Source organism: Hesperophylax consimilis, chromosome 17, assembly GCF_061612785.1.
Source record: "Hesperophylax consimilis isolate HC1 chromosome 17, BYU_Hcon_1.0, whole genome shotgun sequence".
NCBI classification, from domain to species: Eukaryota; Metazoa; Arthropoda; class Insecta; order Trichoptera; family Limnephilidae; genus Hesperophylax; species Hesperophylax consimilis.
This window is the reverse complement of record NC_142852.1, coordinates 35278519-35291206: the sequence shown is the minus strand read 5'-3', so window position 1 is coordinate 35291206 and position 12688 is coordinate 35278519. Positions and strand designations below refer to the sequence as shown.

Here is a 12688-nt window from a genome sequence, read left to right as displayed (position 1 = left end):
AAGAAAAATATCTCTTCACTTTTTACTTCGTTCATTCAATTAAAAAAATGTGATCTGGCTTTTAATTCCCAGAAAACAACAACAAAAAAACTGTGTACTTGCTTTTAAATCACAGAAAACAACATAAAAAACTGTGAACTTTCTTTTGATTCATAGAAAAGAACAACAATAAAAACTAACTAACTAACTTGCTTTTAATTCCCAGAAAACAACATAAAATACTGTGAACTTTCTTTTAATTCCCAGAAAGGAGCAAATAAAAATGTGAACTTGCTTTTAAGTACCCAGAAAAAACAACAAAAAAACTGTGAACTCTCTTTTAATTACCCAGAAAAAAAAACAAAAAATACTGTGATCTTGTTTTTAATTCCCAGAAAACAACAACGAAAACTGTGAACTTGCTTTCAATTACCCAGAAAAAAACAACAACAAAAACTGTGAACTTGCTTTTAATTACCCAGAAAAAAACAACAACAAACTGTGAAATTGCCTCCCGTGGTGACACTGCAAAGCTGTGAACGATAACAAAAAGATTGTTGTCGAATCTGGCTGTTGTTGTTGTTGTTTGTCTTCGGGAGGTCTCACACCGGCGATCGATAAAGTCATATGGCAATACGGAAAATTTCGTCTATAGTCAGTTATCAATATTTGAGAGCACGGTTAAAATATGATTCTGACAGTTGGTAGACAAAAACAGCTACTTTTAGCGTTGGATAAGCTGTCAATAGAATGGAGGTGAACTAACCAAGCTCTTAGAATTGAAAGAAATCGTATACACGATCCATAGTCTTTTAGAGTCATCTCACAAGAGCGCCCCTGTCTGTACAGTTTCAAGAAAGGGGAGTTATGTCACCACTAGGTTTGGCATCGTAGTGAGGCGGGTTTAAGCGGAGGCTGTGTAAGATGATATTATTTATTGAAGGATGGAAAACAGATTTAATCATGACATGACCGACTCCAGAATATGATTCTTATATCGGATGGAGCAGTGAAAATGACAATATCCTGAAAAATTCATCTAAACCCAAAAATCCACAATGAAAATGTTTCTGATAGTCTCTGTAAGAACTAGCACTGACAAACATAACATCATGTCACTTAAAAAACTCTATTCTAAAACAATACTCCTTAACATTCATAAATACAAAACACAAGAAATAACTTACACGGGTATTAGTTACACGAGATCTCAGAGTCAAAAACATTTCCAACAAATAACTACAACATACAACATTTGAGCAAAAAAGCTTCCTATACTATGGTACTAAACTCTACAACAAAATCCCACTCTCATTCCAAACTCACAACAATATTATAACGTTTAAATCTCAAATAAAAAAGCTGGATATTAAAATAAGTAGATCAGAAATACAAATAATTATAAGCAATAATTTGTCGCCTGAAATATTAATACAAATTGAAAATATCTTCCGAGTAAAAATAAATGCCGCCAACGGGAATTGAACCCGTGCCTTCTGATGTCTGGTCAGGTGCTATGTAACCACTGAGCTATGTTGGCTTATTTCCAATACGCCAAATGATTCAATATGTACTAGTACCTTAATCAACAATTATTGCTTATTGTATTTTTTTCCACCTGTAAACAACCAACTTTATTTTTGTAGGAAAGGCTTTTTTAGTGCTAAATTTCTCACCAGATGGCGTCGAGTCACATTATATCTTCATTTGTTGGTGAAATATTTTTGACTTTTTGTCAAATATTATTATTTGACAAAATTATTGCTTATAATTATTTGTTATTCTTTATGCTATGCATAAAACCTTGTCTTATAAACATAAGTTTATCATTAAAAAATAAAGATCAGAAATAATACAGACTGAAGCCGAAACAAAAAAATAATAAAAAAAACGCCTTTAATATAAATATAATTATTTAAAAAAAAAACATTATTTCATACATTTATTTTATCAGTACCTACTCCAAATTTTAACAATATGAAATCCTCAGCACGGAAATCATTATCTCCATTTGTTACAAAACACTTATTATTTTAATCATTTATGTAATATGAAAAACTGCGCGCTGAATAAAAAGAACTGATAATAAAATATATTTAGAATCGGTTCCTCCCAGCTATACTCTAGTCAATAACGTCATTAACTTTATTATCTTATCAAGGAAGATAGCGTAATCTCATTTACATGCATCACTGGGCGCTCCCAGATTCGTCACGAATGCTAAGGAATGATGCTGCAACGACACTTCTTCTGATTCTCACTTCATACCAACATCCCACCTTCCTCTACTCCATCTACTTCGTACCCGCCTACCTCCAGAGCAGATAACCAACACCTCTGCATCTTTTGTGGTGCTAATGTAAAGATTGTGCCAAATGGGATATTTTCACAAACCATGGATCTAGTCTCCTTCAACGGAAGCAATCTTCCGAACAGGCCTTCCATTGATATGCTTGGTGTAACTATAAGTGACCAGCTCAGGTATGGGGGCTCCATCGAAGCCAGAGTAAAGTTGGCCTCTCAGAAGCTGGGCGTACTGTACAGGGCCCGCAGATACTTTAATAGTACACAACTGATGACCCTGTACAAATCGCAAGTGCGCCCTACTGTCGAATTTGGCAGCCATCTCTGGTCCGTAGCCCCTAAATACCTGAAAAACACCATTGACTCTGTGCAGAAACGGGCGGTCCGTTTGATAGATTCCCCAATCTTGCGATCGCTCAAAACATTTTTGCAAAATTATCATAAAGTGCTAAAAAATGAATATTAAAAAAAATCGTAACTACATTAAAATATTTTGGTTCAACTTTTACCTAAAAATTCCACTGTGTTCGCCACCCTACAAACACGCTCCCCACGGAAAAGTACAGTAACGTCTCGGCTGGTCTATTCCAATATTATTCTCTTAATTATTTACATATTTTTACTTTCATTTATATTATATTCATTCATTCATCAGCATGGGAGATCCCAGTGAGGATATCGTTATATCTATTTGTTACACAAAAAAAAGATAATAAAACACTTAGGACCGGTTGTTTCGGAGAATTTGAACAATTCATGAAATTTCAACGTTAATTTGCGAGTTCTGTGAAAGATATTTTCTATTTCTGTTATTATTTCAGTTCTGTCAAGCAACTAGCCTATAATGATATAATATCAGAACTTGAATAGGACTTTCACAGAACTCGCAAATTAACGTTGAAATTTGATGAATTGTTCAAATTCTCCGAAACAACCGGTCCTTATTATTATTATATTTAGTCAGTAGAATGGTACTAATTTTTGTAATAATTTGGTATGTTTGTGTTTTCAATATTATATTAAGTTCACATTATGTATTTTTGTTATAATTTGGTAAGTTTGTGTTATCAATATTATATTGCGTTCACATTATATACTTTTGTTTTAATTTGATGGGTTTGTGTTCTCAATATTATATTAAGTTCACATTATGTATTTATATTCTCTATATTATATTGCGTTCACATGATGTATTATTGTTATAATTTGGTAGGGTTGTGTTCTCAATATTATACATTGTGTATTTTTGTTATAATTTGATAGGTTTGTGTTCTCAATATGAGACTCTACGGGTAATAGCTGTATGTTCTCAAAAAACCGACCAAATTATCCTGAGGTGTTGAGAGAAATACACAAGCCAAACATGTTTATATTTTATATCACAACGACTATAAATGGAAAACGAAGTCTACAAACGGTCGATTTTAGCACAAAATTTGTTTTTTTAATAAAAATTGTGAATAATTTTATAAAAGCAGTTCAGGGGAAACTCTCACAAATATTATTTGCCATAAAAATGAATTTTTAATAAGTTGTTTCTTGTAGGCGTTAATAGATTTCTAACGAAAAAATACTTTTTTAGTAATTTACACTTATTACAAAGCAGATGTAAATGGTAGAAGAAATCGGGGACGCCCGAGGAAAATATAAAAAGATCATTTGAACTGTTGTGTTACCACAGACAGTTCTCCAACTCGTCGTGGAATAAGTTCTTTATATTAAATCAGGGATTTATTCAATACTTCACGTATTACAAGAGTGACTTCGATGGTCGACCTAACTAGGAGCTGGCTAAATGAGATCTGCAAACACCATGTTTGTCTGGAAGCAGCGACTACTGACTACTAGCTGCCATCTTCCAAGCAAGCTCTTTGCACTGCCTGTAACGTTAAAGAATTGTGCAAGTTTGGATTGCCAGGGTAGTGCCCGATGATTGTTTTGTTGAGAGTTTTTTCGGGTGGCTGCCCTGCGATCGGTTGGACGAGCGGGCAAAAATAACGCGGGTAGGTAGATCGGGATCAATACGGGAGACGACGATTCCGCGGTGCGCGTGGCGTTTGGCGAGAAAAAATGGAGATTGAAAATAATGAAAAAGATCACGCGGATACCATGAACCGATCCTTCGGAGTCTTTCCGTGTAAATTAACAAAACATAAAAGAGAAGTTTTGACTCCTACGCGAGATCAGCCGGTTCTTAGTTCAAGTGTGGTTGTTCGGTGAGATTGAAATGTTGAAGGATACAGACTTTCCGTGTAGACTAACCAAACATAAAACAAACGTTTTGACTCCTGTGTGAGATCGGGCCCCACGTTGGGCGCAAATGTCACTTCTGATTAGCATGGACCCTTGTCAATCACCAGGGCTATGATGGGGGCTAAGGCAAGGAGGCGAAATGTGTAAAAGCATTGAAGAACCTTGATCATGTTGTCATGTCTGCATATGTGAAGCTCTTAGCTAAATCACTTCTCAACATCAACCAAATACTTGAGTTGGGTCATGCCAACAGTAGTTTAAACTGATTCGTATTAAAGATGAATCGAAAATGGTGATTTCACGTTAAGCTTTGCCTTAGCTCGAAATGGCTAACAGTGTTATCTAATAACTTAACTTATCTTATTCTTCCTCCAGCATCCCGCCTGGGTATGCCACGGTCCCATTGGGTATTCATGATTAAGTATCGCGTACCCAATAAAAACAACACTTCCTACTCCATTTAATGCAGTTAAAAATTCTTTAAATGATAATTAACTCAGATGTCAAGAGATGTTTGCACTTTTTTTTAAATAAGTCGTTTTTTATTAAATATTTCCTCAACACTCGCTTACGCCTATAAATTAAAATCGTTATTTCAATATTAGCGCACTCTTTCTATCATTCGTATTTACATAATATGTCCCTTCCAAACACCTTCTTCTTCTTTCTGAACGTTTATAAATCGTTTGTATTTGTTTGTTTTTTATGTTAGTTCAATTTTTTTTTCTACCGTTACCGGAAGACTGACTCATAATACTGAAAATAAAAAAGATTGTCAGTTTCAATACACATTCATTATAATGGAATTCCGCCACGAATTGTTAGTATCAATGCACTATCATTATAATGGAATTCCACCACGAATTGTTAGTATCAATGCACTATCATTATAATGGAATTCCACCACGAATTGTTAGTATCAATGCACTATCATTATAATGGAATTCCACCACGAATTGTTAGTATCAATGCACTATCATTATAATGGAATTCCACCACGAATTGTAAGTTTCAATGCAGTATCATTAAAATGGAATTCATCCACGAATTGTTAGTATCAATGCACTATCATTATAATGGATTCCACCACGAATTGTAAGTTTCAATGCAGTATCATTAAAATGGAATTCATCCACGAATTGTCAGTTTCTAAAATAGGAATGCTATTATAATAATAATCTTGTAGATTCTTTAAGAATTTTTTACATATCTTTGTATGTAAAATCCCAATGGGAGTTTAAATAAATAAAAAATCGAAATAAATTTGGATGTAGTAAAAACGAGGTGTTACTGTAGTTCCACCCCATAGTCGGTAAGTCGGTAATGCAGATTCCTACACATAATACTTACCGACGGAATCACCCCTAGCTATATCTTGTTTAGAAAAGCAATTCAGTGCGATCTGTCAGTAGCAAATTTATCTCAAAAATATATAAAAAAATAAGTGATCAACTTTATCAGGATTGACGCCATTAAAAAGGTATTTTTGAACAATTTTTAAATATTACTAGCAAGAACATTAATGACAAGACATTTTTCAAGTGAATTCATCTCTGATTGAAGCCAAGTTCCTAGCTATAAATCGCAATAACTGACTAACAATCAAGCCGTTCCCCGCAGGGGTAGGCAGAGAGGACAGACCGCCAAACAACTCGGTCTAGACACACACTCCTTGCCTCGTTCACATTCATACTTCGTATCACACATTCCATTATGTTATTCTGACGCATGACATGGCCCAACTCAAGTATTTGGTTCAAATGATCGTTTCATGTTGCCTTCCCGACTTTTTATACCATCCACCTTTGCTTCATAAGATATTCACTTTACACAGATTTCTTTAGCCTTGCCTTAATTGCGAATCTTCACATTTCTCACGTGGTTTTACCACACGTCCGTCTCAGGGATTGCATTTCTGCCGCATTCAGTCTACTTCGATCCTTCCTCTGCCAGATCCATGCCTCACTATCGTAGATCAGGGTAGGTACCAGCACTCCATTGTGGACGGCTAGTACCCTTGTTTCAATATCTCTGTCAGCCTTCCCATCTCTCTAGAACATACTTCCTAAATACACAAACTCATCCACCTGCGACAAGTATTCCTCAGCAACAACTATATTGCACACTGTTTTCGTACTCTCTCTTATAAACACCATTTAAAACTTTATATGTATAATATTATATTATTTTTTAACTATCCTTGTATAAATACATTTCGTTTTCGACGTCCGTGTTTTAATATTTTGTAATTTATACTTGATGTTTTGTATGAGGAATGAAAATCGAGTTATTGTGGTATATAATATTTTAATTTATACCCTAAATTTAAATTATTTTTTACTAGTACTTAACTTTTTGTATGTAAACTTAAAGTTTATTAATTATTTTATACTGTTTGTATTTATACTTAAGCTTTCTTAGTTATTTTATACTTTTTTGTTCTTATACTTAAACTGTCTTTTATTTTATACTTTTTGTGTGTGTGCTTTAACTTTTTAAGTTATTTTATTCTTTTGTACTTATATTAAAACTTTCTTATTTACTTTAAAATTTTGTGTGTACACTTAAACTTTCTTAATTATTTTTAAACTTTTTGTTTGTACACTTAAACTTTCTTAATTATTGTACTTAAACTAAAACGTTATTAGTTTTTTTATACTTTTTGTACTTATACTTAAACTTTTTTAGTTATTTAATACTTCATACTTACTTTTAACACTTTATTCATTTTGTGCCATATTAAGTATTAAAATATTCTACCGGTATTTCAATGAATGATGCTCCGAAGAACTAGTGTGTGCCTAGTCGGGAAACACACCAAAGGCGCGTCGAACATTTGTAAATACTTGACACTTGTCATAATATGAGAACGGGTCGTTTTTGCGACTCGTTCTTGAATAGAACAACTCGGCAATCTCTTGTGTTTCCTCCTTCTTACATTCAAGACCTAGGCTCATATTTTTATTTCCTCTAAAATACCTTCAACACAGCATTCCGTAATGTTATTTTTTATCAAACAACGTATCACTAAATATTTTATTGAACAATAATTTCTAGAATAGTTCACTAATCTGGAGGGCTCTTAAATTCGTAGACGGAAAGAAAGAGGGAGAAGTATTAAGGTGTGTTCTGTCCTATAATACGTCCAATGTATTTACTGCGCGAGAAAGAGAGATACAAACAGCCACCGGTGACAGCAAGAAAGAGGGGGATGAAACAATATTACTGAGAGCGATCGATACGGTGCGCACAGGGGAACGACGTTTTTTTAAATCTGGCCAAAAAATTTACAAAAAAAACACACTTAGATTTAGTCTGACGAAAAGAATGGTAAGTTTGTTTGCCTCCGCACATACATAACCGCGCGCTGGTTTGAAACCCAGAAGGGTAAATTATTTAATTTGATCGGCTTACCCGACTAAACACAGTAGCTTGCCGTCATAGTTAGAAATATGGACTAAATGATGTTAGAAAGAAAAAACTCCAAACTTTCTGTCTATTTAAATATAGAAGTTATCCACAGAGTCATTCTGATGTAAACCTCTATGAAACCAAAAGTTCCGACCGCATTTAAAAAAATAATTACGAAACTTGGTCAATTTTTATTAAATATTTTTATATAAAACGACAAAAAAGTGACATAGCCATAATGTTCATAATAATCTCTCTATTAGAGTGAGTTAGCCATTATGTTCATAATACATCTCTCTATTAAAATGGGGTAGTTATAATGTTATAATACATCTCTCTAGTAAAGTGAGGTAGCCATAATGTTCATATCCCACTTATTTGGATTTTATTGCGAATCGGAATAACACAAATTTTCCGACTTTCTGACAGCGTTTATAAGAAGTATAACGGTTAATATGCCTGAAGGGTTCAATGTCATGTTTTAACTCGGCCGGCTTGCAATTTGTCTGTAGGTAAAGTTGTTTGCGGCTCCTTCCGTTTCATGATGGCGGTCGTTTTCATACAAAACTTTAATTTGAATTTGATTATCAAAATACCCAAAAAAATCCAAATGTATAGCAAATAAAATGTAATTTTATTTGTGATTTTAAAAGCAAGTTTGGAAATTATTTGTGAGTTAAGTAATCATAATTATATAAAAAATAAAATATAATATTTTTATATGTATTTATAAAAAAAAAACATTTTTATATCTAGTATAAACCTTTTAACAACCTTTTTCTATGACATTAAGGACACTTTACAATACATCTAAAACTTATTATTTATAGTATTTAGGCATTACCCAAGGCTTTTAGCTTCTTTAAGGCGATGCCATACGTAGTAATGCAAAATCATGTGTTTTTGGTTTGAAAATTTGGTCGCCTAGAAATGTTTCAGATGCTTTAATTAAATACTGCGAGTAGAATACACCCTGGCCTTTGAAATAATGGAGTATTTTTTAGATAAGTCTTTTTATAAGCCCAGAAAAAAATAATGTATAAGGCCTATGAAAACTGCTTTAAAGTTCAAAATCTCTTCTTACGAACCCATTTTCGGTTATGATTTTATTGTATAATCTGAAAAATTAAGTTATTTATAAAATGATCGGAAAAAATTTAAATATTTATGCCTGAACATCCACAAAATAAAATAAAATGCACTTTTTGGCCATGTTTTTTTCTTGCATAAATCAAAACAGATGGATGGTGTTAAGCGGGAATTTAAGCCTTATCGCCATCTATGTAAGGGGTGTTATTGATAGCGGCTCGATTCAAAATATTACAGGACGTAGTGCATCGCCTTAATATCTGTCGGTAGTTTTAAATTAAGAAACTTAAATCTTTTAAAATAGAGATTATTTTGGGTTCTCGACAAGTGTGTTTTTGGAAATCTAAAATCTCCACAGTTTCTCTTGGGGTAGCTTTAAAATTTACGTTCTTAAACATGTATTTCTGGATCATTTTATTTTTTAGCTTAACTTTCTGTCGATAAAAAATCTATATTTAATTTACTATGCCTTAGTTCTTCAATCCACTTTACAATACGCTATTATTAGTCGGGGATCCGCGTATAAATGTAACCTTCTTCCAATTGAAATTATACAAAGAACAATTATTAAAATTATATTAAAAAAATCCTTTGACTACCCAACAGAACGCCTGTTTGAATAATTTCAAGTACCTACATTTAAAGACCTATATATTAAAAACTCATTAATCCAAATTATAAAAGAAAAAGATAAATATCAATTTGTAAATGAAAACAGAACGCGACTTAGACATGTTTTTCTATGCCCAAAACTAAATACGTCTTTTGCACAACATCATTATACTTACCAGGGAAGAACTTTTTTCAATCGTCTACCAAAAAAAATCAGAAGCATTAATGATAAAACCCGAATACTGCTCTCTGTCAAGAGGCACTTTAAAAATATTCTGAAAAAAAAACTACTGTCACTTAATTAATCTCACAAATATCCTTAGTTTTCCATAACTTCCTTTCTTTTTTAAAATTTATTATATTAATATATTATCCTTCACTACTATCAAAAAAAAATACCACAGCAAACATACATTTATGTACAATGAATTATTTAACTAACAACATTTATGTACACTCCCCTTCCATACACAAGCAAATGCTTTCAATGGAAGAGTAGTAAAAAGACCCAAGATGTAAAATGAATTATGTACCATGTAAACATATTATTAAAAATAAAAAATAATTACAAAAATATATATATATAAATAAATATTAGGGTATTTTAAATTATTTGCTTTCGGACATTTAACATACCTAGTTGTTTCTGCATATTAATTATCTTAGAATACCTACTACAATTCACTACTGCTTTCATACCTCTATTTCGAATTAATTTCAATTTATTTATCTGTGTTTGATTGGGCGTAAAGTTAAATTAAACACGAACGAATTATATTAGAACAAAAATCTGGTGTATAAATTAAAATTGATTTGTTGCGATTTTATTTTTTACTTTAGTTTTCATTATATTAACACAATAGGAAGGGAAGAATATATTTTTAAATATTTACAATTTACTACAAAAGTTCCGAATTTGCTTCAAAGTTTACTTCTTAAATGTACTATATATCCCAATTTAAATATTTACAATTTACTTTAAAAGTTCCGAAGTTGCTTCAAAGTTTACTTCTTTAATGTACTATATATACTAATTTAAATATTTACAATATACTTCAAAAGTTCCGAAGTTGCTTCAAAGTTTACTTCTTTAATGTACTATATATCCTAATTTAAATATTTACAATATACTTCAAAAGTTCCGAAGTTGCTTCAAATTTTACATCTAATTTTACGTCCTATATATCGTAATTTAAATATCTACAATTTACTTCAAGAGTTCCGAAATTGCTTTAAAGTTTATATCTTGATATTTACAATTTACTCCAAAAGTTCCGAAGTTGCTTCAAAGTTTACATCTTGAATGTCCTTATATCCTAATTTGAATATTTACAATTTACTCCAGAAGTTCCGAAGTTGCTTCAAATTTTACATCTAATTTTACGTCCTATATATCGTAATTTAAATATTTACAATTTACTTTAAAAGTTCCGAAGTTGCTTCAAAGTTTACGTCTTGAATGTCCTGTATATCCTAATTTAAATATTTACAATTTTCTCAAAAAGTTCCGAAGTTGCTTCAAATTTTACATCTAATTTTACGTTCTATATATATCGTAATTTAAATATTTACAATTTACTTCAAAAGTTCCGAAGTTGCTTAACCAGCCGAAGAATTGGATTCACTACCACTACTATAGGTGGGACCCAAACGCGATGCCAACTCAGTCACTGACCGGTTAGTTCTTATTCTTCACACCCATATTATGTTGTGTCCTAAAAAACTGGTCATTCAGATATTCAGAATGCAATATGGAAGTGCTCAAGATGATATTTTTATAAGTTTAACTAATTCCTACATACATCTGTCAATTTCAATGTATCAGAGAAAGCCCCCATTAATATACCAAAGAAACAGTGATGAAACTAGTGATTAGAACAGAGATGTCGCATGCGAAGAAAACAGTGGTGTAACATGTGACGAATCTAATAATGAAACATTTAATGAAAACACTGATGTAACATGTGACGAAACTAATAATGAAACAGTGATGAAACAGTGATGTAACATGTGACGAAACTAGTGATTAGAACAGAGATGTCGCATGTGATGAAAACAGTGATGTAACATGTGACGAAACCAATAAAGAAACATGTTATGAAAACAGTGATGTAACATTTGACTAAACTAATAATGAAACATGTGATGAAAACAGTGATATAACGTGCAATGAAAACAGTGATGAAACATTTGAAGAAAACAGTGATGAAACATATGATTAAAACAGTGATGAAATGTGATGAAAACAGTGATGAAACATATGATTAAAACAGTGATGAAAACAGTGATTAAAAATGTGATGAAAACAGTGATATAACATGTGATGAAACATATGATTAAAACAGTGATGAAACGTATGATGTAAACTATGATGAAACATATGATTAAAACAGTGATGAAATGTGATGAAAACAGTGATGAAAAATGTGATGAAAACAGTGATATATACATGCGATGAAACATATGATTAAAACAGTGATGAAACATTTGATGTACATAAACAGTGATGAAACATGTTATGAAACTAGTGATTTTAGTATTTTTATTTTTTATTGTTGTTAAATTATAATGTAAATAAATATACATAATATTGTTGCTACTTTTGAGATATTCAGATTTTTATTATTGGAACACATAATCTAAAATAACACTAAATCTACTTTATAATACAAAATAACAACTAGATATAGATTGACAGTGACGATTAGTATAAAGTATTTCTACTTACGAGCCATTTTTTAAGGATATATCTGAATCTATGTGGGAATTTACAATATTTGATGTAATTTGGTGAACATTTTGGGTACGTTATATTACAGGGTTCGATGTCCGTATGCATTGTTATATTTTGGAACAAGCAGCCTTCATTCTTTGTCGAACCTAGTGTTGTGTTCATGTTTCAATTTAGATACGTGCTAAATCAATATATTGTTCCATAGTAAAGCCTGCACAGGCAAGGTATTTAAGTTTAGGTACAACAATAAAATATTACATCTCAGTGAAAACTTTTTTTTTGAAACCAGTAATTTAACCATAGACT

General features: G+C 31.9%; 1 protein-coding gene across 1 annotated transcript in view; it reads left to right on the top strand.

Annotated features, from left to right (window-relative positions):
• The first annotated feature begins 5910 nt into the window (after nt 1-5910).
• Nucleotides 5911-12688, top strand: part of LOC149416499 (uncharacterized) — a 48992-nt gene continuing 42214 nt past the window's right edge. Inside the window, exon 1 of the mRNA XM_089642010.1 lies at nt 5911-6016. The gene's annotated coding sequence lies outside the window, so the exon portion shown is untranslated. The remainder of the gene's footprint in view (nt 6017-12688) is intronic.